Source organism: Sinohyriopsis cumingii, chromosome 10 (assembly GCF_028554795.1).
Source record: "Sinohyriopsis cumingii isolate HCF-2022 chromosome 10, ASM2855479v2, whole genome shotgun sequence".
NCBI classification, from domain to species: Eukaryota; Metazoa; Mollusca; class Bivalvia; order Unionida; family Unionidae; genus Sinohyriopsis; species Sinohyriopsis cumingii.
Window position 1 is genome coordinate 69,398,444 of NC_142970.1, and position 22,989 is coordinate 69,421,432.

The following is a 22,989-nucleotide window of genomic DNA, read 5'->3' on the forward strand; positions in this document are numbered from 1 at the left end:
TAACTCGAGACACTGCAAGATAAACTAAGTTCGACCATTCGATGTGATCATCAACGATCCAAACAACTGTATCAGTAGTAGTTAATCCCTGAGATGAATGAATCGTCATCGCGTATCCAAGTGTCCACGGGGATTTATCAGCACGTAGAGCATCTTCAACAACATCAACATCAACTGCAACAATATCATTCAACACAAGATTCTGTTTCCTTGACTCGGTGTGTCCTGGTATATCAACGTCAATATTTTGCCGTTGCGTATCTGCTGGTCGATAACATAACGGAACTGGCAACGTTGGAAACTTTTCTCGTTGTAACTGAAACAACTCCCGTTGAAGTGTATCACGAACTATCTTCCTACTTACAACTATCAAATCGTTTGGTCTCCACGCGCGCAAAAAGTCTTTCATTGGTGTTTCTGAAATTATCTCGCGCATTACTTCACACTGAATTTTATTCCGCTGTAGTCTGATTAATTTTTTAAATTCCTTCAACGTTGCATCAAGTGCTCTATGATCATCAGATACTTCTTCGTAGTGGTCAACGAAATTTTTTTAGCCAATCATGTGGAGATGGTCCAACTACGGGTGGTGGTTGACCGTGATCGCCGCACATTATCACAGCAGTATTTCTTGTTAATAACCAATCAAGAAACATTTTTTATGTTTCTAGTGGTACAGTGCATATTTCATCCCATATTATGATCCTTGGAATGTATTTCTCGCCCATCCTTAAAGATGTACATGTATCACCCTTCCATCGAAAGAAGCTGTGATAAGTACATGACTGTACTTCTCGTTATTTCATTTCTCGCACGAGTATATGTGTTGGTGTTAGCACAATCATATCTGAATTCTGAAATAGTTCGATAGCTCGAGTGGTTTTACCAGAACGTCCAGGTCCGTTTAGATAAACCGTTTTGTGTCTAGTTATTGGATCGTATACTGATGGTATCAACGAAGTTGTCGACGATATCTGATTATTTCTGCCTGATTTTATCACGTAAATATCTTTAACCGCAACATCAGCGGATTCGGAATAATCGAGCATATATACCTTTTTTATTCTCCACGAACCCCACGATGCACAAGTGCCTATATTTAATCTTTCTAACAATATTGAATACTTTTTACTTATATAAAACGAATCAGTAGCAACTCTGACAGCGAGTGTAGAAACTTTATTTATCATCGATAATAGGTTTATTGAAACGTACGCGAGCATCGATGATCTTAAATGAGTATACTGCGGTGACTCACCGTCCATGTAGCTCACAATTGTGCCTAATTTAGTTCCATTTGACAAGAAAGCTATTTCTCGACTTATAAACGTGTTTTTCTTCGTTGTATCAGCAATTATAAAATCTAACTCAGCATCATCCATAATCAATCTTGTACAATGTCGTCTGTGATCATATGCTGCTCCTTGGGTAAACTTGCCGATTAATTTTCTACCAAGATCTTTTGTAATTTTATTCTCGTAATCGGTTTTATCCGAATCCTCCTTTTGTTGTGGTAACCAAACTTTGGTTTGTTTCCGGTATGATATAATTGCTTCACTTACAATCAACGGTGTTAGCATCGCACAATCATGCATATATCGTAATAGTACTATTGGTGCCCACATTTTTTCTGAAAAATGTTTTCCAAACCAAACATAACAAATTGGATGAAGTCCTTTAGATATTTCGAATGACTCGAATCAGGGAAATCCAGTTAGGTAAAAATCCGGCAATGGTCCATTTATCGATACTCGTGTCATCTCGTGCGTCGGATGACCGAATCGCTCAAAGTACACAGAACAATCTCCGTATCCAAGAAAACTTCCAGGATAACACGCGACCATATCAACTGAAATAACATCTTTATGATTGTATTTAGTATTCCATAGTCCGCCGTGTCCATATTCGACGCAACTCGATATTATGTCATTAAGAAAATCAGACCGAGTTGGCTTCCACGAATTTTTCTTTCTAGCAAAATGAGCCGCAACTGACGGAACAGTAAAACAGTTGCTCAATAGTTCGTCAGTGTCATTAGTATATTGCAGTGCAAGATTTTTCATTTTCTCGTGAAGAAGATCTGCTCGATAAATAACACCATTTGGTCTTACAAACTGATCAAATTTATTCTTTTCTTTCATATCTGATTCGTCGTTAGAACTCTGAAATAACCATACTGACACAGGATCGATTTTACTTATTTCGTTAATAAAATCAAACATACCTCCATCAGAATTATCTCCGGGATAACATTTGACAGTTAGATCTCGTGGAAATATTGTTACTGCGTTAGTCCACGCGTGTGCGTTATGATCAATAATTTCGATCGAAGCTCCTTTTGATTTATATTCTGATTCATACAAAATCTCCCCTGTTATCATCGCTACGGTTATTGGAAATTTTAATATTTTTCCTAACCCGGCTACATCTTTGATAGACGCACCGATATCTTTAACCATTTCTCCCCACGTGTTTATTATGTTACGTCTTTTATCCGTTAGACCGTTTCCACGGGCCGCGTTTGTAAAATGTTCTTTACTCGCTCGGCTACACAGTTTATTTTTGAAAATTTTATTGCCGCCAGTTTATCAGCGTTGGGTTTTTCATTTATAACATAGATTCCATAAATAACCGCGGTCACAGGATATGCTCGTTCATAATACGGTTTGTCAATACCGGTCAATAGACCTGGTTTGGAATCTTTACTTAGTACGACAGTTTTTTCATCACCGTGGACAGGATCATATTTGTCAAGGATAATCCAATCATCTGTTTCTGTCAACACGACAAATTTTATTCTGAAAAGATACTTTCGATTATCAAGGTATTTAATGATAGTTGTCGCTCGTTTGTCATTCATCGTAGCGTTAATGATATCTTTGTTACGTATAATCTTGAACGTTGACCAGACATGAGATGCACCATCTGAGCGAAATTCTTTCTTGGCGTCGTGAATTTTATTAATCAAACTTTTATTTTTCGGATCAACCAGATCTTTCATCGGTAGGCCAGGAGATATTCTGTCGAGATTAAATTTATCCATGCTCGGGGGCTTTATTCGGGATAATCTATCGAATTCGTTCATATTATATTTCAAACAAGTATTTAAATGAAAATATTATGTATACAATGTCTCAATGCAAATGGCTCATGGTGGGTTCATTGGCTCGTTGTAATAAGTCCTGTAAAAAGGAATTCTGCGGATAACACATGCAGTGCGTTCACCGTGGAAGCTTAGGACTAATACCAAGTCTGCGATGTGGTGCTAGAGTACGAGGCAAAACACAATTGTGTGCATGTTGTGGTGGTAAACGATACAGAGAGCTTAAAAGATATTATGACCAAAAGAAAAATAACGTCAGTGACGGAGCTATAAAATCCGTGGAGGATTATCTAAGTTTTCAGACAAATTATGATTTAAACAAATAATATTATTGTATGATGGAGCAAAATAAGTTTACAAAGCATCCTATAATAACAAACTACGAATCAAATATTGATGGTATGATCAGAAATTGCAGGTTGAAAAATCCAGTTGGTAATGTTAATAATACTAGCTATCTATTGTTTACTGCAGCGAAGAAAACTTATCTCTGTCATCGTTTCACATACGAGTGTCACAATGGGTTGATCAAAGACGGTCTTGTGATCGATCACATTAACGGGTAGAAAATTGACAATAGTTTATCCAATCCTCGAGCTGTTACACAGAGCGAGAATAATACACGTGGTAGTACTGGAAGATGTAAAACAATTGTAAGGAGGGCGGTAAAATCTACAAACATAGAAACTGGCGAAGAAATTATATTTCAATCAATGAACGCGGCTTCGAAATACTTTGATATTAACCGGCGTGTGGTACAATTTGTCGCAGAAAATATAACTAAAACTACCTTTTCCAAGAAATATAAGCAGAAAATCACCTTCTGAAATATTATTTATTCTGAAATATTATTTATTTTGAAATATTATATATTCTGAAATATTCTGAAATATTATATATTCTGAAATATTATATATTCTGAAATATTATTTATTCTGAAATATTATATATTCTGAAATATTATATATTTATTTTGAAATATTTTATTTTTCCTGAAATTGATGGGCTAGTTGGTACTCAGAATCATGCAAACCAATCAATTTCGTAATTTTGATGGGCTAGTTGGTACTCAGAATCATGCAAACCAATCAAATTTTCAGAAAAAAATAAAATATTTGTGATAAAATAAAATATTTCAGAATAATAATAAAATACTTTTTTGTAGTATTTTTTGCAAAACTGATTGATTTTGTTAATTTTGACTACCTAAATACATATCAGAATTAACAAACTGATCGATCTGCATGATTTTGAGTACCTAAATACATATCAGAATTAACAAACTGATCCATTTGCACGATTTTGAGTATCAATTTCAGAATAAATATATAATATTTCAGAATAAATATATAATATTCAGAATAAATATAATATTTCTGATAAAATAAAATATTTCTTATAAAATACAATATTTCTGATAAATCTACGATAAAAGTCTTTAAGACTTTGCATACAGATTGACAATCAATTCCTCTCCCCGTAGGTCAATTATGTGTCCTATGTGGTCAGTTAGTTTAAAATTTATTCGTGACAAATACTGATTATGTGTGCGTAGATAAACAGGATTAGTTGATTCTTGCACGATCAAATCCCCAGGTGGAACTTGTGGTGTGAACGTGTATAAAATGTATCCTTGTTGAGCCTGATTTGATTTTCCAAGATTTATTTGATAGCTGCCATCGATTACGTCACAAGCTAGATTAACCGCGATTGTCGATGTTATATTAACGATTCCCTGAGATATATGCCTGACGCCGCCGTATGGATCGTTATTATATCTAAGAACAGTTGCTGGTGGGGCTATTTTTCTCCATGCATCGAGTATTTTAGGAACGTTTTCGTTCATAATTTTTGTTTAGTTTATCTTTTGTAAACTTTGGTACTATAAATTCGAGATTACCCGGTCCTTCATACTCTTTTTCTGATATTGTATAATGATTAAGAAATGGTCTTCTAGGACAGGGGAAGGAAACAGCATGTTTAAGTGCTGCTTCAACAAAAATATCGTTAATATAATTGAGATCTGATCCTACTTGATTTAGATGCTGTAATGACTCAATAATTTGTTGTTTTATATCCTTGGAATAATGTTGTAATAACGACAAAAACAGATTTTGTATTTTGTCAATTGATTGTTGGATTTCAGAATTAATGGGATTAGAAAACAATCTGAAAACATTCATATAAGTTATATCATCACCGAAATTATAAACCCGATACGCATCACCGACTCTATTCCATGGAAATTTTTCTCTGTATTCTGGAGTTATTATAAACTTGGCTTCGTCCGTGATAAAATCAATTAATTTTGGTTCTGGTGGTCCATGATATTCTGGCGCAATATCAGGCCAACCTAGTACGGATCTTACCGTGGACTGATAAATATCAACGACGTAATCAGGAGAATGTATCTCAACCGCAGAAGATAGCGTTGGTTCATGAATGTTAATCGATATTTTTGATTCTTTTCCTGTTATTGGTTTTATTCTACGCGCAAATTCATCATTGATTTGTTCGATTTCATAACTACCAGTTGGTATTCCAACAACGTTCCAGTCAGGTGTTCCATCTGGTTTATTCTTATTATCAAATACAAGCGAATTATTTGCTTGTGTACCATTAAATGATTTCGATCTGATATTTGGCCAACTATGGTATACTCGTAATTGCGCTAGTGCAATTTCTTTTACTGGAATTGCAGTTGGAAAATTGATGTTAAATTCAGGATTAATCGAGCCTACCGAGATCATCGTGGTCTTGTGCGGGGTTGTGTTCGTCACGATCTGCTGGAGTAATTCCGTCATTATTAATATTCGTACCTTCAACAGCGCTGTTATATATTTTAATCATTTCTGAAAACTCAAAATCAGATATAATTCCATCATTGAGACTCGCTGATAACAACGAAGATAACATCGAGTATGCGACCGTCGCTGTATATAATCTTATCATGTAATCGGATAATTTTTCATTCGTGCAAGTACATATTTTTTTGCAATGATATTGAGCACACCTGCAATCGTTGTTGCTGTTGAAATACAAATAGTTGGTGCCATCATTATCATTGCTGATAATATCACACCGGTTTCAGCAACAACAGCGGATACTGAATAAACGATTACGTCGACGATAAGTAGTCGTCGTCGATATTTCTTTACTTTTACTGTATATTGTTCGACTCGATCTTTTAAGTTCGTTTGCCATTCACATGCTTGATTATACCTAAATTTCTGAACGTCGATATAGGTACTCATTATATTTTATGCAGTAACCAATTGAGGTGTTTCAGCTACAAATTCCAAACACCACAAGAAAGATGTTGCGGTTAATTTCTTATCAGCTGCTTCCAGAATAAATATTTCCTCGTTTCCGCTATTTAATATAACAGATACAACCCCGGAAAACTTATCAGTTGAATGACGCCATGGATACGTTGTAAATATTTCAAATTTTGCAGCACTGAACACAGACAACCTGTACACGCCAGTGACTGTTGCGGTATATTTGATGGTTTTATTTTGCTGCGACCATGTTGCGAATCCCGATGATACTGTGTATACGATGTTGGTAATATGCCCGGGAGTAACTCCAGGTGGGATTTTAATCAGACTAATTTTATCAACAATCTCAGGAATCCCCGCTGCGACATCTTCGAGTGTTTTTTTAGTTGTGTCGATGTTCGTCTTGATATCAACGAGATTTATGTCAACGAAGTGCGGAGTGCAGAAGAATTTATCTATAGATTCATCGGTTTTTTGAAAATTTCTTCGAAATCTTCCAAAAGCGCCTACGTGCACATCATACTCGGCCCGCAACGTGGATAATTTATCATCTACGGTGCCATAGTTGACGTCGACGTATTTTTTTGTTGCGGCATCTTCGTCGGATGTTAGATCTCTTAGCACTGTTATCTTATTTCCGTTCATGCTGAGTTCTCCCGTCATTATGTCACCGGTATTTTTCACGCGATTAGCAACACTTGCTGTAATTTGATCTCTGATGGTTGTAAACGATATACTTGAAACCCTGATTCTACCGCCGTTAGTAAACACAGGGATATTATCCGTGACCGAACCAAGTACTCGTCGGATTATATCATTCCATTTAATATTGATGGTTTTTAGTTTACCATGTTGATCCTGAAAAATAACAACATCATCTGGGTCAACTCCAGCCAGGTTCATAATATCACTAAGATCATCTTTAGTCGCGTACTTCGACAGATTAATGTCATCGGACTTTTTCTTAACGCGTGAAGAAGGTCTTCCGTAAATATCAACCATTATAATCTAAGATCTGTTTAAAACGCTTTGCGTTTAGCGAAGCGGTTGCTTGTATAATCATGCACGACTTTATGTGGCGGTTTGGATGAGTTTGATATAGCGTTAAGTACATTAATTACTTCACGGCCGCATATTGGCGGATCTGTCATTGTTTGTGTGGGTAGTGTTGAATACCAAACTTGCGCGTGAAGTGGCGCGACATACTTGATAAACTCAATGGGTGGAGCAAACCCGTATGAATCAAAATAAACGATTCCACGTGGATCAACCGCGTATGATACCCAAAGAGTACCGGGTCCTGAATTCGAGTCAAGATTAATAATACCTGTTTCAACACTGTTTGGTTGTTTCGGTAATGATCTCGCATAAAAACACCTCTGAAGTTTTTTATTTTTAATCGATTAGCAGCATCAAGTAGATCAAAATTTGACGCTGGAGCATCTAACGAAGTGATCCTGGAAGCCTCAGACCTCTTCCCCAACGAGATCCTGGCAATCTTAGGCCGCATCCCTTTTTTTATATCCATTTCCTGTTGCTTTCTTTAGAGCCATGCCAGCAGCTGTTCCAACGGCACCTAATGCGGCTGCTTTTGCTACGGCTGCAGCGGCAGCAGCTATTAATGCTGGAATGGCTGCGAGAAGTGGAAAAATACCACCGGTTTTAATTGAGTCCTTAATCGCACCCGCAGAGAGATTAAGTTTGACTCCTGTTTTTGATTGTTTAGCGCCGTTGAAATGTTTAAGTTGACGGTCTGATAATGATAATTTATTTTGACCACCCGTGATCTGATCTCGCTTTAGTGATAGTTTCATTCCGCAGTCTTTTGTTGAATTTGAATGAAGGTTTTTAATCTGACCAGTAGTCAGATTGACACTAACGTGATGATATGGCATTTTATGATAAACATTTACTACGCTCCAAATGGTGATTAAAGATTTTCCGCTGGTGCATCAACGACCCTCATTCGACCACTACCACCTTCAAGTAACATGGTTTTGTCACTAAGTATAACAGCGATTGCTCTGTAATCAACAGCAGCACCAAGACCTGTATTTAACATTGCTTTAAGATGTATATCAACGACAGATTGTTTTGATAGATCAAGATGCTCCAGTGAAAAATAATAAATCGGATACAAAGTTCTGAAATCATATTGTGATATTTGCAACCCAGTATCTACATTTTGATCACATCCCATGAATGACATCAAACGATGATATACACGTCCTATATGATTTTGTTCATAATTTAGTTGTATGTTCTCTGTTGGTTCTTGTTGTCCGTTTATCCGTAAGGAAATATCTGTGATACCTAGTTTATCAAATATCATATGAGTGCGTTCTTGTGAGCCTAAACGATCACGGGTGTGAAACGCAATAAAAATATGCCGTGGTGCAGAAACACCTCGTTGTGATGTTATATGCCATGTAAACTGACCGTTAACATCAGTTTGCATACTATCCGTGCTTGTTGTTAACCATTACAACAAGGATTTACCACCTGTGTCCATGAAAGAAATTAATCGCTGTTCTTCTGCGATCGTTGGAGTCATTACCGGCATCCACAGTGAAAGTTTCGATAATGCTACTTTACCAGCATCACCAGCGGGTCTCCACAGATCATCGTTATCATCACCCTTTCTTACAAGAGCAACCGTTTGTCTAGCTCCAAAAATAACCTTTTTAATATTCCTACAAAATCCAAAAAAAATGCGATAGTGGAATTGTACATGAAAAACTTCTATTGGCTCCCATCAACATATTTCTACGCGCTGCAAATCCCAAGTTGAGATCTGGATTAGCACCATGAACTACTGGCGCCACATCAGCATCAGCGTTATTGGCATTGTTTCTTGGTCGTCTTATATTATACGGATCGCTTTCAGGGTGACCAGAATTATCTTTCGCAAACATCATTGTGGGACCTGCTGATCTTGTATATTCATCAGAATATCTTGCTAATCCTATTATTGTTGTAGCAACGTCGACATCTTTCTCAATCGATTCTATATTTCTTCCATCAATCATGTATGTGGCGTTACTAAACAATGCCATGATCCCGTTGTTGACAAAACCAACTTTTACTGCATCTGCGTAATTAGCATCGTTTGTTCTTACAATTGTACCTTCTACCTCAATAAAAGCCTCATCGGGCAGAAAATATCTACTTGTGTCATGACTTTTAGTTCAATTCTTCCACGTTGATCTGGTAATCGTGCGTCATAAGAATAAAACTGATAATCACGTACCGATTCATCTTTAAGGACAGGTGATTATATATTAAATGCTGTGTCGGATACGCACTTGAACATTTTATTGTAATTATTTTCGTCTAACACGTTGATTACCGCGTTCGTAAAGTTCTACTTCGTGAAGTTCCACTTCCTGATATTAAACTTGAGATATTATTTCCCGATTCACCGAGTCCCCGATCTGCTAACGCTGCTAGTCTTTGATTTGCAGCTTGATTTATTATTTTACTGACATCTGCGGGTATAATATCAGTACTTGGCAATTTTACTGGTTGTCGTTTTCGTCTTATTAATCGTGCTAGTCTATCTTTGATCGCCGAGAACGCCTTACCAGCTACATTGATAATTGCACCAGGAGCTTTTTCACGTACAATATCGATAGGTTTCATCGATAATTGTTTTGCAATAGGCGCTGCTTTTGTGGCTAACCTTGTAAATAATCCCTGAATAACATCACCAAGTCCATCTCCGTAAATAACTCTATAGATTGGTAATCGTGAATTTACCGCTCTGACCTGTACGGAATTACGATGATTATTGTGTACTATCATGTTATCTTATTTACCTTTTATCTAATCGCTGTGACTAATCATCAACGAGCTCATCAATAAGTTCCAAGTAAATACTGATATCCATGATGCCGCCGCGAAATAATCGCTGACAAATATCAGCTGCTTCATTGGTTATTTCTGGTGAGTTATTTTCGGCACGTTTTCCCCTATGAGAACTTCTAACCGTGACACGTCAGTGAGAATATTGTCAGGACTAAAATGATTCAGTGGTGACCGGGTGTGTGTCAGGTGAATCATTTCGAAATCTACGTGGTGCATCTGCCGGTGTAAATGTCATTACCGGCGCAGGAATTATTTTACATTGTAAGGGTGGAGGAAGCTGATATGAAGGTTCCTGCGCCGGTGGAGAAAGTTGATATGAATATTCCTGCTGCGGTGGAGGAAGTTGATATGAAGGTTCTTGCTGGGAGAGTTGTTCCAGTCTCTCTTGATAAAGTCTTTTTACTTCTTTATCAAGATTTTTATATTCTGGACCTCTAGCTTGTTTTTTGTTGATATATATGCGATACATCCATCTAATAAGATTATCATTACTCACATTTTTACGACTGGGTTTTAAACTATTAGATTTATTAAATATATCAAATAACATTATTTCGGGTAATTTTTCTCTTTTAGTATTTCTAATATCTTCAGCAAACCCTTCGTCAAATTTTGCAATCAATTCTAAGTTTTCTCCACCTGTTGGTTCAGATGCAAGTTCTTTTCTTACGTCGGAGACTTCAGTACGAAGTTTTCCAATATCTTCACCAACGGGTGGAGGCTGAGCTGCAGCTATATCAGCTGGAAGATCTCGCAAAATCTTTTTTGTTTGTTTGGTTCTTCTTGCTATTTTTTCAGTCTGCGCTGCAGTTTGTTCTAATACTGGAAAAATACCTTTTTTCCTCTTCTCGTCATCCTCAATATCTCCCCATATAGTTTTTTCAACAGCTGCTGCAGCTTTTTCAGTAGCTGTAGTGACGGGTTTAAATAGTTTTTTAGTGTCTTCTTCGTACTCAACTTGTGATTGTTGCTGCGCTTGTAGGTTTTTTCTAAATGAATCTCTAACAGGAAGAAATTTTTTGATTGCTTCTAATCGTTCTCGTGCTATTCTTGCAGTATAAGATTCCGGATGTACCATTTCATTATAACATAATGATTTAATTAATATAGCAGCAGAGGAGGCCATGACCTCAGGTTGGTTCGTTTTTTGTAATAGTAATTTTAATTTCACGAGTTTTCAGATCAGGAAAGCAATTTACGAAAATAAATGGTCTAATTAACCGGAGAATCCTCAATTTGTTTAGACAATCATTTATTTCAAGCAAATGTTCAGCTCGAAATATTTTTAGTTAGAAGCCTTATTTCAGTTTTTGGACGCTTCCAAAGGTCGGTCTGTTCGCCTCCTCTGCTGCTAAAAACCTTCTGACCCAGCATATATGTCGTGGTATATCAAAGGTGATTACAAACATCTAGCTATTGAAAAACCTTCTGACCCAGCATATATGTCGCGGCATATCAAAGGTGATATTCAAATATTCAAAAAGATCTAGATCACTGATTGGCTGACAAATAATTACCGATGTTAATCAAACTCACTTTACCTTTGATATGAGAATAACAGATACAAGGGCCTATGTTGCCATTTGTCCATAGAGAGCTACCCCAATATTGGTTCAACAGTGAGATGTAGTTTTACCTCAACTACGTCGTTGTTTCAAATGTACAGAGAAACATCACCCTGTTGACCAATACCGCATCCCCCACAAAAATTGTATGGAACTGAGTCGTTAATGTATCGACGAATCTAAAAATTACTTAGCCTAGGTTAATGAGCGCATCCATCACCTTACCCATAATAATCAGTTGTAATTAAAAAAATGCTCTGATTGGAGGCATATTCAATCCTTGTTTTGCCACCAAAGTTAGATTCGTTTCATTTCATATAACATATACTTATAATTGTTAGTATTCCGGATTTTATGCTACATCAGGAGATGTCTGAAGAATCGGATCAATGCCTTTCCGTTTGACACAAAATCAGTTTATCTCTAAATAGGTTATAGGAAGTTCTGAAGATCCTATCACCTTGACAACTGAAAAGTGCACAACAACAATATTTTTAGTTTAAAAGATAGAAATTATTCTTATACAGGAAACCAAACCAGATAAATGATTAAAAGCTGAATATTGAACGGGTGGAGGGTCGCAAATGAATTAACTGCACGAGGGACAATCGCAAACGAAGTAACAAAATAGTGACGACTTGAATCACTCCTAAAACAGTCATTCAACCATCGGTATGTTTATAAACACTGTTAACAACTGCTATTGGATTATGTGCTTCTATCTTTTCTGTATCATTGCAAATTACACTCAAATTTTATCTGGTTATGGTTACATCAGATTGTGAACATCACACTCTAAAGCATAGTCAGTTTTCGATTACAAAATGTTTTTGGGGACGCTGTCCACTTTCTAAGGTTATATTTGTATTTGTTTTTATTTGACCGTTTTGTGCGGCGGCTAGCTTCTTAATGTAAATTCTGTTGTAGCAGTCACAGACCTGAACGTAAGTGATGGCATCCTTAGTAATGTAGCCAAGTGCATGTACTTGTCGTGGTAATGTATGTTACTGTGAATATTTCCTTCGGAGGGATGTTGATGCACGTTCTTCCAGGTCAAAATTCGCAAAGCTGAAAAACTGGCTGGTTACTAAGGTCCACAGCACAGTCTGGCTAGCAACAGTACCTCGGGGCATGTACCTATCTATAAGACACGGTCATCGGCACATCTATCTCGTGTTAGTGGGAACTTCTTCCAGGTTGAATGCATCGCTTGTGGACATTGCAGAAAGTAATGAACCAATTCAATGTGTTTATCTAGAACGATTTTTTGTTTAGATCAAATAAAGAAGATGCCACTGCATCTCTGTACAATAATTATAGGCATGTCGAAATATGTATTCGCTGGCTGCATTATTGCAAAATTTTGTTGGATTCTTTGCAGAATGAGTCAATCCGTCCTATTATAAAACATATGTTCCTAACATAAAAATATTATCAGACAAATTGAGCTAATGTATACAAATTAAACCTTTAACAATCCAAACCTGGAATTTACAACAGGTGAGAGTTACAGGATGCAAATCAGACCTTATCAATTTTAAATTTTAAAAAAGATTAGGAGCGGTTCATATTATTCCTGGGGTGAAAGCTTGTTACCCTTTGAAATATTCAGCGAATTTTGTATGGAACCATCGGCACTTTTGTCAGCTGGGACAGTATGAATCAACTGATTGTAAATTAAAATGTCTGCCAGGATTACATCTGATTATGTTTAACTCAACATTGGGTCGTAAACAATAACAAATTTACTTTCCGATTCAGGATCAGAATCTATCTTTTAAAAGTATAGCTTCAAAAAAGCTAAACGTTTGCCTTCGTTTTGAGTTGATTAATGAAAACGATTTACGTAAGTAAATATCAATGAATGAAACTGAACAAAATCATGCACTCCATATGGCAGCTTGCTTTTGTAACAAACACTGTTTGATGAGTCAAGTTTTAAGACTCCAATTTGGAATGTCTCTAGTTTCAACTGGTTTCCGCTGGTTCAGCATCCTTAATGGACATATTGATTGCCAGCACCTTCCTCAGATGGCGCTATTTGACGCTGGTAAGCTACACTGTGTGGGCTACATTCATAGCCTAACAATGTGTCCAAGGGAAATCTTACTGAGGTTTCAGCGTGGAGTTGAATTTTCAGTCATTTGAATGCAATTCTAGTTTAGCAATAGGTGCGTACTTGACAGAATGATGTCGTTTGTCTTGTGAAGATTTATTCCTTGCCTTGGCATGCCTCTTCGTTATATCAGAATGCCATTTAAAGGAATTGTCTACAGGTCTGTAATTGGTTATGGTCCACTCAGTGGGATGCATGAAATGGGTTCATGATTTTGCTTGTCTGGATCGATATAAACCGGGAAGCTGTGGATCCATGACGAAGCACATGGCCTCGAGTACTTGTTTTAGGTGTGTAAGGCCACTGGACATTTCATCACAGAAATGGGTGGCAACTCTTCATCTCCTTCACTTTGAATCCCCTCATTATCTTGAATACAGGAATTAGGCCATATATTTCTCCATTATACTGTTTAAGCAGGGCCTCGCTCTGCTCTATCAGTTGTACTACGAAATTCAAATATTGGGCGGCAAGTCAGCTTTGTCAAACGGTTGAGAAAAATGTCGTCGCGATCCACATAAATATCTCCATGAATGCGTTTACTGCCAGCAGCTGAAAGTTTCTTTTGTCAGCGACGCCATTGCCGTGGCAAAAGCTCTTACACTGAATATCCCAGTCGGAGTGATGTTTATTCATGTGCTTGAAGTCGAAAGCCCAAAGGCAAGAGAGTTTGATGTGACTTGTTAGGGTAAGAGGCTAGTTCTCACATGGGGACACGTACTCCATCAACATATAGAGGCACGGTCGTCGTCAGCTCATACGTAGTCAATCCTTACCACTTGTATTATGAATACAGGCTTCAAAGTGATTTCACACGTTTTTCGCATGGTTTTTGTGACTTGGAAAGACGTTCATTAACTTAAAAATTGTGCTTTAAATATTATAAATGCAAAGTGTACAATGCATTGTAAATAGTAACATATAGCTCAAAAATCAGTTCGCTTTATGCACAATCTTCCTTTTGGCGAGGGAGGAAAGGAGAGGGAGGATCGTTACTACAACATGACAGATTATCTAAGAAACGTTTACAGTATCTACACCGTAAAATATACACCTCCAAGATAATTCATGTAGGCTACCTTTTAAGGTGTATTATATTTGCTTTTTATGTTTTCCTTTTGTAAATATATGCTATACATAACACTTCCATTAGGTAGACATGCGGTCAAGAGACAGTAACAGGGTCAAAAGTTTCAGCAGTAGAGATCAAAGTAAATGTATTCGATTTTTAAGCAGAAGTTTGCCATTTCGCAGAAACTCTCCCAGCTTCCAAAGCTTTGCAATCAATATCAGGGTATATTAATTCACTTGTAAGTGTAACACAGGATTGAATCTATTAACATGGTATCATGAAGTCCCAGCCCTCCCCACATGTCATAAAAACACAAAGAGTTGGCTGGTATCCAAATATCGGATTGACAAATAAATTTTGTATATGAATTAACTTTTGTAAGTGCTTGAATTTGTTTTTGTGAAAGCTAGGCTGAATGGGGAATTCCGCATTATACATTAATCAACGTTAAGACTTTGCGTGTTTAAAAAATGAATCAGAGGTATGAATTGTATTATCGAATGGGCAGCTGGAAGAATTTCGACCCTACATTGAATGATGTCATTCCACATTTTCATTACTTGTGGATATTACCTTACACGTATCAACGTGAAGATGCGCCTGTTTAATTACAGATCTCATATTATCATATATGTTAACGAAATAATTTGTTACAAGTAAGAAAACGGGCGTATGATGAAGGGGATCTAGACCCATTGACTTCGTGCGATCCAGGAAGACAACCGTGGATCTTGGAACATACGTGTCTAGTGCCTGTATACAACCACCTACCTACTGTATATTATTAGGAGGGAAGGAGTGATATAAGTCTACTCTTGACACCAGAGGTGCCCACTCTACCGCTGATACCAGAAGAGTTTGCTTATAATAAATACCAGGGGAGATAAGCGAAGAGATGGTTAAGCGCGAATGCATAATCAGTTACAGGACCTGATATATAATACTGTCTTACGATAGGGTTTTAGTGCACTGGTCCCGTTTGGCATCAAAGTACCACTGGAGTGCCCGGGTTATCTACGTACATGATGTCGCTTACTCTCATGGTATCTACCGTATTAACTGTTGGATATGAAATGTGGTCTTGATGTTTGCTATTATTGTGTTAGTCCCCTGGGTAACGGCTCAAATTATATATCAACTTCTGAATGTATTTCATCATATTTTGTTTAAAGTATACCGGAAATCCATACAGGAAAGGACATCTGACTGGCTGAAATGAATCACGCAGATGCGATGTAGAATTAATTTATTGTCTTGTATCAGTTTGGGCTAGGAAAGGGGGTGGGGGCTATCTTACATTCATTTCAGTTGACTAAAAATAGGTAATAGCAGACGGGCGCTGAATCAAAATATTTAGATATGTGTGTTTGTGCATGTTAACAAGATTGCCATGATCGTTTACCAGACCATGGCCATGTAAATCTATGTTGTACTGAACATTTTTTAAACAATCCTTTGTTTCTTGTTTCTTGATGTGACTAATTCCACAGGATCTGCATCCTTAATTGTTGGCAATCAATGTAATTAAGGTTATTAGGCATGTAATTCTCAATTCGGGTATATGGGACGCAGCTTGTGCTATCAGTAATCCGTCTTATTACAGGTCTCACGAAACTACTTGAATTCAGCCCGTGTCCTCATAAACGTTATTTTAAAATCGATTAGTAGAAATAAATCTTTTAAAATTCATCATGTGCCTCAGACTGTAGATTTGATTCAAACCGCAAAAGATGTCAGAAGCATGTTGTGCATTTCCTTGCTGAAGCTATGCATGTATGTATGGATGGATGGATGGATGGATGGATGGATGGATGTATATATGTCTGCGGGAACTGCAGTAGCTTAGTAGGTATAGCATCGGATTCGCAATCAAGTGATCACATGTTTGATCCCCATTTCTTCGGTATGTTATAGCCAATAAGGTGTTATACGTTTTGTCCAAACCAACCAAAAGAGTAAAACTATATTAATGGTAGGAAGATAAAACTATTTGAATAAAACAATTTTAAATCCTTCAAAGGCTTATCAAAATAAATGTAAGCAGGATTAAATGCTTCAAATATACGGTCAAAGGTCAAACATGTTAAATAATCTGTAATTCTTTAAAAACGAGAATGGTAAATTTTGAATTCTTAATTAATAAATAAAATAATTAAAAAACTTCTGTCTCATAGGTGAAAGTCAATAATTCGAGAGAAAGAATGTGTCCTACTGTCGGTGGGCTCTGGCAGGGTATTTATTTTGCTCGACGCTGAATCTTCAAGAAGTATGCATGAGCAATGTATGTGTGTCATATATACGAGGGCCACAACACCATTTCATCGCTGTAATCTTTTTCTGCCTAAGAAATGCCACTCTCATTCGATGGATTTGATGTTTGCTTCTTGCTTTTCATTCTACATATTTTGTAAAGTCACGTACATGTGTATAAACTCGATCATTTATGTCATATTTGCAGTCATTAAAAGAACTCTTAGATACATAAACACGTGATAGCAGCGCAGCTTTGGCTGCTTTGTCTGCACCTTCATTGCTATTAATACCATACTGACTAGTCAGCCATCAGTATATAACCCATTTTCCAGATTGCACGAACAAAGTGTTTCTGAATGAGTTGGCATATTAACTGGTTGTCGGATTTTAGGGCTTGCAAGGCTTTCAGAGTGGAAAACAGAAATCCGAAAAGATGATCAGTTATTTTTGCAAAGGTATCAATATAGTTCAGGCAGTTGCGAAAGGTTGTAAATTCGGCGGTAAATTGGAGGTTTATATCGTGCAATCGGCTTCAGATGGTGCCTTCGGTTTTACAACGGCAGCTGCAAGTCTGTCTCCAAGATAATAGGCCTTAAATTAGATGTAGATTTTATGTAACTATGAATACAACTTTCAGCGACCTTTTAGTTCAATTGAGACATTCTCTTCTCTTCCTGGTGCGATATGAACATAACTTCTTTTTCTAGCAGGCAACAGAAAAGGCCGAAAACGTCACGAATGCTTTATAATTATTTTCTCACCCATGCGACAGAGAAATCTACTTGTTTTGCTAACCTTACTTTTCTTGTCTCAGTCTAGTCATATCAGACCAGTCGTCTCAGTCCCCAAGTCAATTCTTTGTACATGTAGGACCATCAGTCCACGCGCTCAGAACTACTTTTAAAAAACAGAAACCCTTGTTGTCTTCTGCTCTGCCTGACGTAGTTGTACTAAAATTCAAACGACAACAACAACAGCAACAAATCTAGAACAGAAACGTAGTAACTTACGGTAAATCCATCTTTGAGAACACACAATAAAAACCATTTCGAGAGAGACAAAGACACAAACGCACACGATGTCGAACTTTTTGGTATTATGCTATATCGTTCCACACAGCATGGTCAATTTTATCTCTATGCAGGCCTAGCTCAGCACATTTTTCAAGTCAGTGTCATTAAATGTAGCTAAAGCTACCTGACTAGTTTTAAATACTTTGTGTGAAACAAAGAATATACTGTTAGCTACATTTAATGACACTGACCTGAAAATGTATGTGCTACAGATGTGATAAAATTCTAAAGACTATAGACCTATACATTTCATATACTCCCAACTCTCTTAACAACTACGGAACACTTAGTAACAGCTAGAAATGTCATATATAAAACATGCTTTATTCTAATTTTATTAATCATCTCCATTGTGCCCCGGTTGAATCAAAAATATAACTACAATAATTAAAGACAAATAATGCACTTACCAGCCAGAAGGAATCATTTATCCGCCAATACCTTAATCCATAAACAAATTTCACTGTAGCACTTGCCATATTTCCAGGACAGAAAAATAAATGTTCAAAGAATCCGTGAACTTGAAAGTTTAGCACATGGTTATCCGCTAGAATTCGTTTTTGGAGGGTCTATTTATACACAGGGGTAATTTTACAATAAATATTAAGAACAACACAAGTATGTCACACACAGTTTCACCTCCTCCAAAGAAAAGACTAGTTATATACGATAGTGACACAGATCTCTATTACCCATGAATAAGCTAAAGAAAGATGTTTACTCTTCGTTACAGGTTGTACTAAGTATAACTACAGTAGAGCTGAGTAACCAATATCGTTTTATTATTTATAATATAACTTTTCAAAATTGGACCTGATGAAAATAAAACAGTTTCTTGTAATAAATATTAATTATTTATCGTCAGTTTAATATAACATCCGTATATTAAATGTAATAATACCTCATTATTAAGCGACGTTTTATATTGTTATTTTTCTTTGCTCACGCGTATAAACTGTGTACTTCGGACGTAATGGTCACACCACAGCCCTCATTAACATATTTATATTCATGCGCCGCATGTAAACATTCGACGTGAACATTAGTGAAGAATTCTTTTTACTTTAAAGGAAAATATTGGGTGAGAAAAATAATCTACATTGGGGTTTGGACCGAGACAAGGAAATCCCAGTCGCGGGTTTATATTATATGTAATATAATCCCTTGACTGAGATTTTCTTGTCTCGGTCCAAACCCCAACATAGATTATATATATATAATCGGGATGGTTCTGGCTGGTATAATGTAAGGTGATTTTGTGACGTTATCTCTATTCAAATACCGACATTTCACGTGCTGCAAGAAAACAAGCTGTTTTTGCTTGATTTGTTTACTGTGTAAAACCGGCTTGGCGTATAATTTTAAAAGTTCTACTGAGTGCGGCCACCATCATCACCAATTAAAATAGAATAAAGGAACAGGAAAACAAGAGCAAAGAAATAATACCAAGAAGAGGAAACGATTAGCAAACCGCCAAGCCGTGAACAAAGGAATTGCACAGAACAAATGAACTCTCAAACAAAGGAACGATAGGAACACGTAATAGAAAACAAAGGAACAAAGGAGAGACTTCTAGCGGAGGAGCAGACTAGGTTAGGACAAAAACAGAAGATAAGTCATCATTCAATGGTATATGCAATTTAAGTAGAAGAATGCAAACTAGGTCCAAACAAATGGCTCTATTCAATCCAAACACGCAAACACACAAACCACCAAACAACCCTATCAATAAATCAGTAAAAATATTGGATGTATCACAACTCCAAACAGCACCAATAAAGCATGTAAAACAAGCAAGATTAACGCAAGTCGTACCAACCACAGCAAACTCGAATTCAACCAACAGCACACTGGGACCCCAAATTCTGGTCACAAACACAGACCAAACAAACCACAAACCAGCAGACATAACTAACACACCCCCACCCCACCAACAGAAACTACTAGAAATACAAAACTACACTCTAGGGAACAATATAAATACAATGCCATAACTATCGCCAATCCTCTTCAAGGAAGCGGAAAAACCAAACACAAATGAAGATATAGACACCAATATTCCAAACCTAACAAATTAATTTGACAGTAACCTACATGCCTTAAACTCCCCACAATTAGACCACATAACCACAACCAGCACCCCAAAATTCACCAAAAATGAAATAACCAATTCTAGAAACATGCAAACAAACCAACAACAGGAAATCAAGCAAATAACAATAAATCAAAACATTAGGAAAGAAACTATACACTCAAGCCAAACTCCTGGACCATCTGGGATAATAACAGCAAGGGAACCACCAACCTATGGGAACAAATCCAATGAATTAGACACTACAAAACTACCCAGCAGCATCACTAATATGGCAACCCAAAGACCCCAAACAACCCAAAACACATACCTAGGTAATGGCAAGGGCCCGCTAAAACCCCAAAACAACCACAAAATAATCCACAAGTAAGGTTAACTCAAAACAGGAAATAAAACAACAACATAAACCCCAAAACAAAATTTACAACTATCATTCCATCGAACACACCATATACATAAGCATCAGGTGCAACAGAATTACTAGTCTAAGTACCAATAGTATTATGACAGCACTGGCCAAAATTCACACTGGACAATTCAAACTGATAAGACCAAGGCGAAACTGCCTGATTGTCCAATGCAGCACAATTCAACAGGTGGAAAAATTCATCCAAATTGAAACTATAGGCCCAATAAAGATCAAAGTAGAGAGACACCATAGCACTCAGAGGAAAACACGAGACACTTCGAACTCCAAACACAGTGAAAACACAACTAATCTGGCTGAACCCACTAAAACCACTATCTTTAAAAGAAAGTAATAGCAGTAAACGGATACAACAAAGACATAAGCAATGAATTCCTACTTCATAAACTCACAGCAAATGGAACACAGACCACCAAAGTATATCGTCTGAAAAATCACAAGGAACAAGGAACAAACAAAGCAGTTATAGAGACTACCGAGCCAATACCCTCAATAATAAAACTAGGACAGTCAGGAGTGTGCCATAAGCTGGAAAACTACATAAATAGGCCAAGATTTTGCACCAAATGCCTGCACTGGGGACACTATGCCTCAGATGTAGATTCAAACCAAGATGTAAGTACTGCGGAGGTCAACACAAAGGAGAATGCCACACAATTAAACAAAAATGTGCTAACTGTAGAGAAAACCATTATCCTAGATCGGCAGAATGCAGATTTGCAATAAAAGAGAAACAAATAGTGGACTTAATGAACGAAAAACACCTCACCTACCATTCTGCCAAAAACATTATTTGTAAAAACAACCCCAACACACCAAAATCTACCTCTGAAACAATCAATGAGCACCAAAACTCTCCACGCAGAATCAGAAGGGAAAACATTGCACCACAAAACATACCCTCGAATCAGGAAACAAAAGAACCAAAAACTACAACCCACATTGTAACAAACCATGACCACCCTGATAACACTCCAGATACAAGCAAAACTGTCACACCAAACATCCCCAAACCTAACACACACCCCAACACAAAATTAATACAGGAAGTAATGAACCTAACAACAGGAACCCTAATGCAAGGTCTCAGTAGCACAATGAGAACCCTCAAAACCATTTTCACCATACTAGCCGATTGGACCACGAGACTAACAGATAAAGACAACGTCAGAAATGAATAGTACACAAAATAATAAAATCACCATCTGGAAATGGAACTGCAGAGGAATCTTTAAAAACCTGTCAGAACTGCAAAACAAACTGAATAATAAGGCTGTTAAACCAAACGTAATCTGCCTACAGGAAACCCTCATAACACAAGAATACAAACGCCTGCCCAAACTACAAGGCTATACCCAGGGAATCTTTAAAAACAGACCCATGGGGCAGAAACGGGGTGGACTAGCAATTTTTTTAATAGATACACTAATCTACTATGAAGTAATAGAAGTACCTCCTAACCTAAACATCAATAATAGCATCGAAATAATGTCAGTAATGATAAAAATAGGAACGACCAACATTCAAATAATAAGTACATACGACCCAGGGGGTACCTTCTGCCCTACCAACCTAATCTCACTAAAGGCAATCACTAATAACAACAACAACAATCTAATGACCTGTGGCGACTTCCACGCACACAGTGAATTATGGGGAGGTAAAAAGAAAGATCAAAGAGGGAAAATGGTTGAAAAATGGATAACTGAGAACAATCTGGTCATCTTAAGTGATAGGTCGAACACTAGATTAAACCCTGAGGATGGCACTCTCTCAGCCATAGACCTAACCATCACTACCCCAAAATTGGCTCAAATCACAAATTGGTGGGTGGATCAGGAAGATACGTTAGGAAGTGACCATTTTCCCATCACAATCAATATTCAAACAAAAACTCAACACATTCCTAACGAAACCCCGCCTAAATGGAGGTACCAACAGGCAGACTGGGACCAATTCCAATTATTGCTAGCTAGAGTAAATCCAGATAACTTAGAAAGTCCAAGTATTGACATGTATTATGATGACATAACAGACAGAATTATAGAAGCAGCTAACCGATGCATACCAAAGACAACTAATATCCAAAATAAAAACCCTGTACCATGGTGGACTAAACAGTGCACTATAGCACATAAAG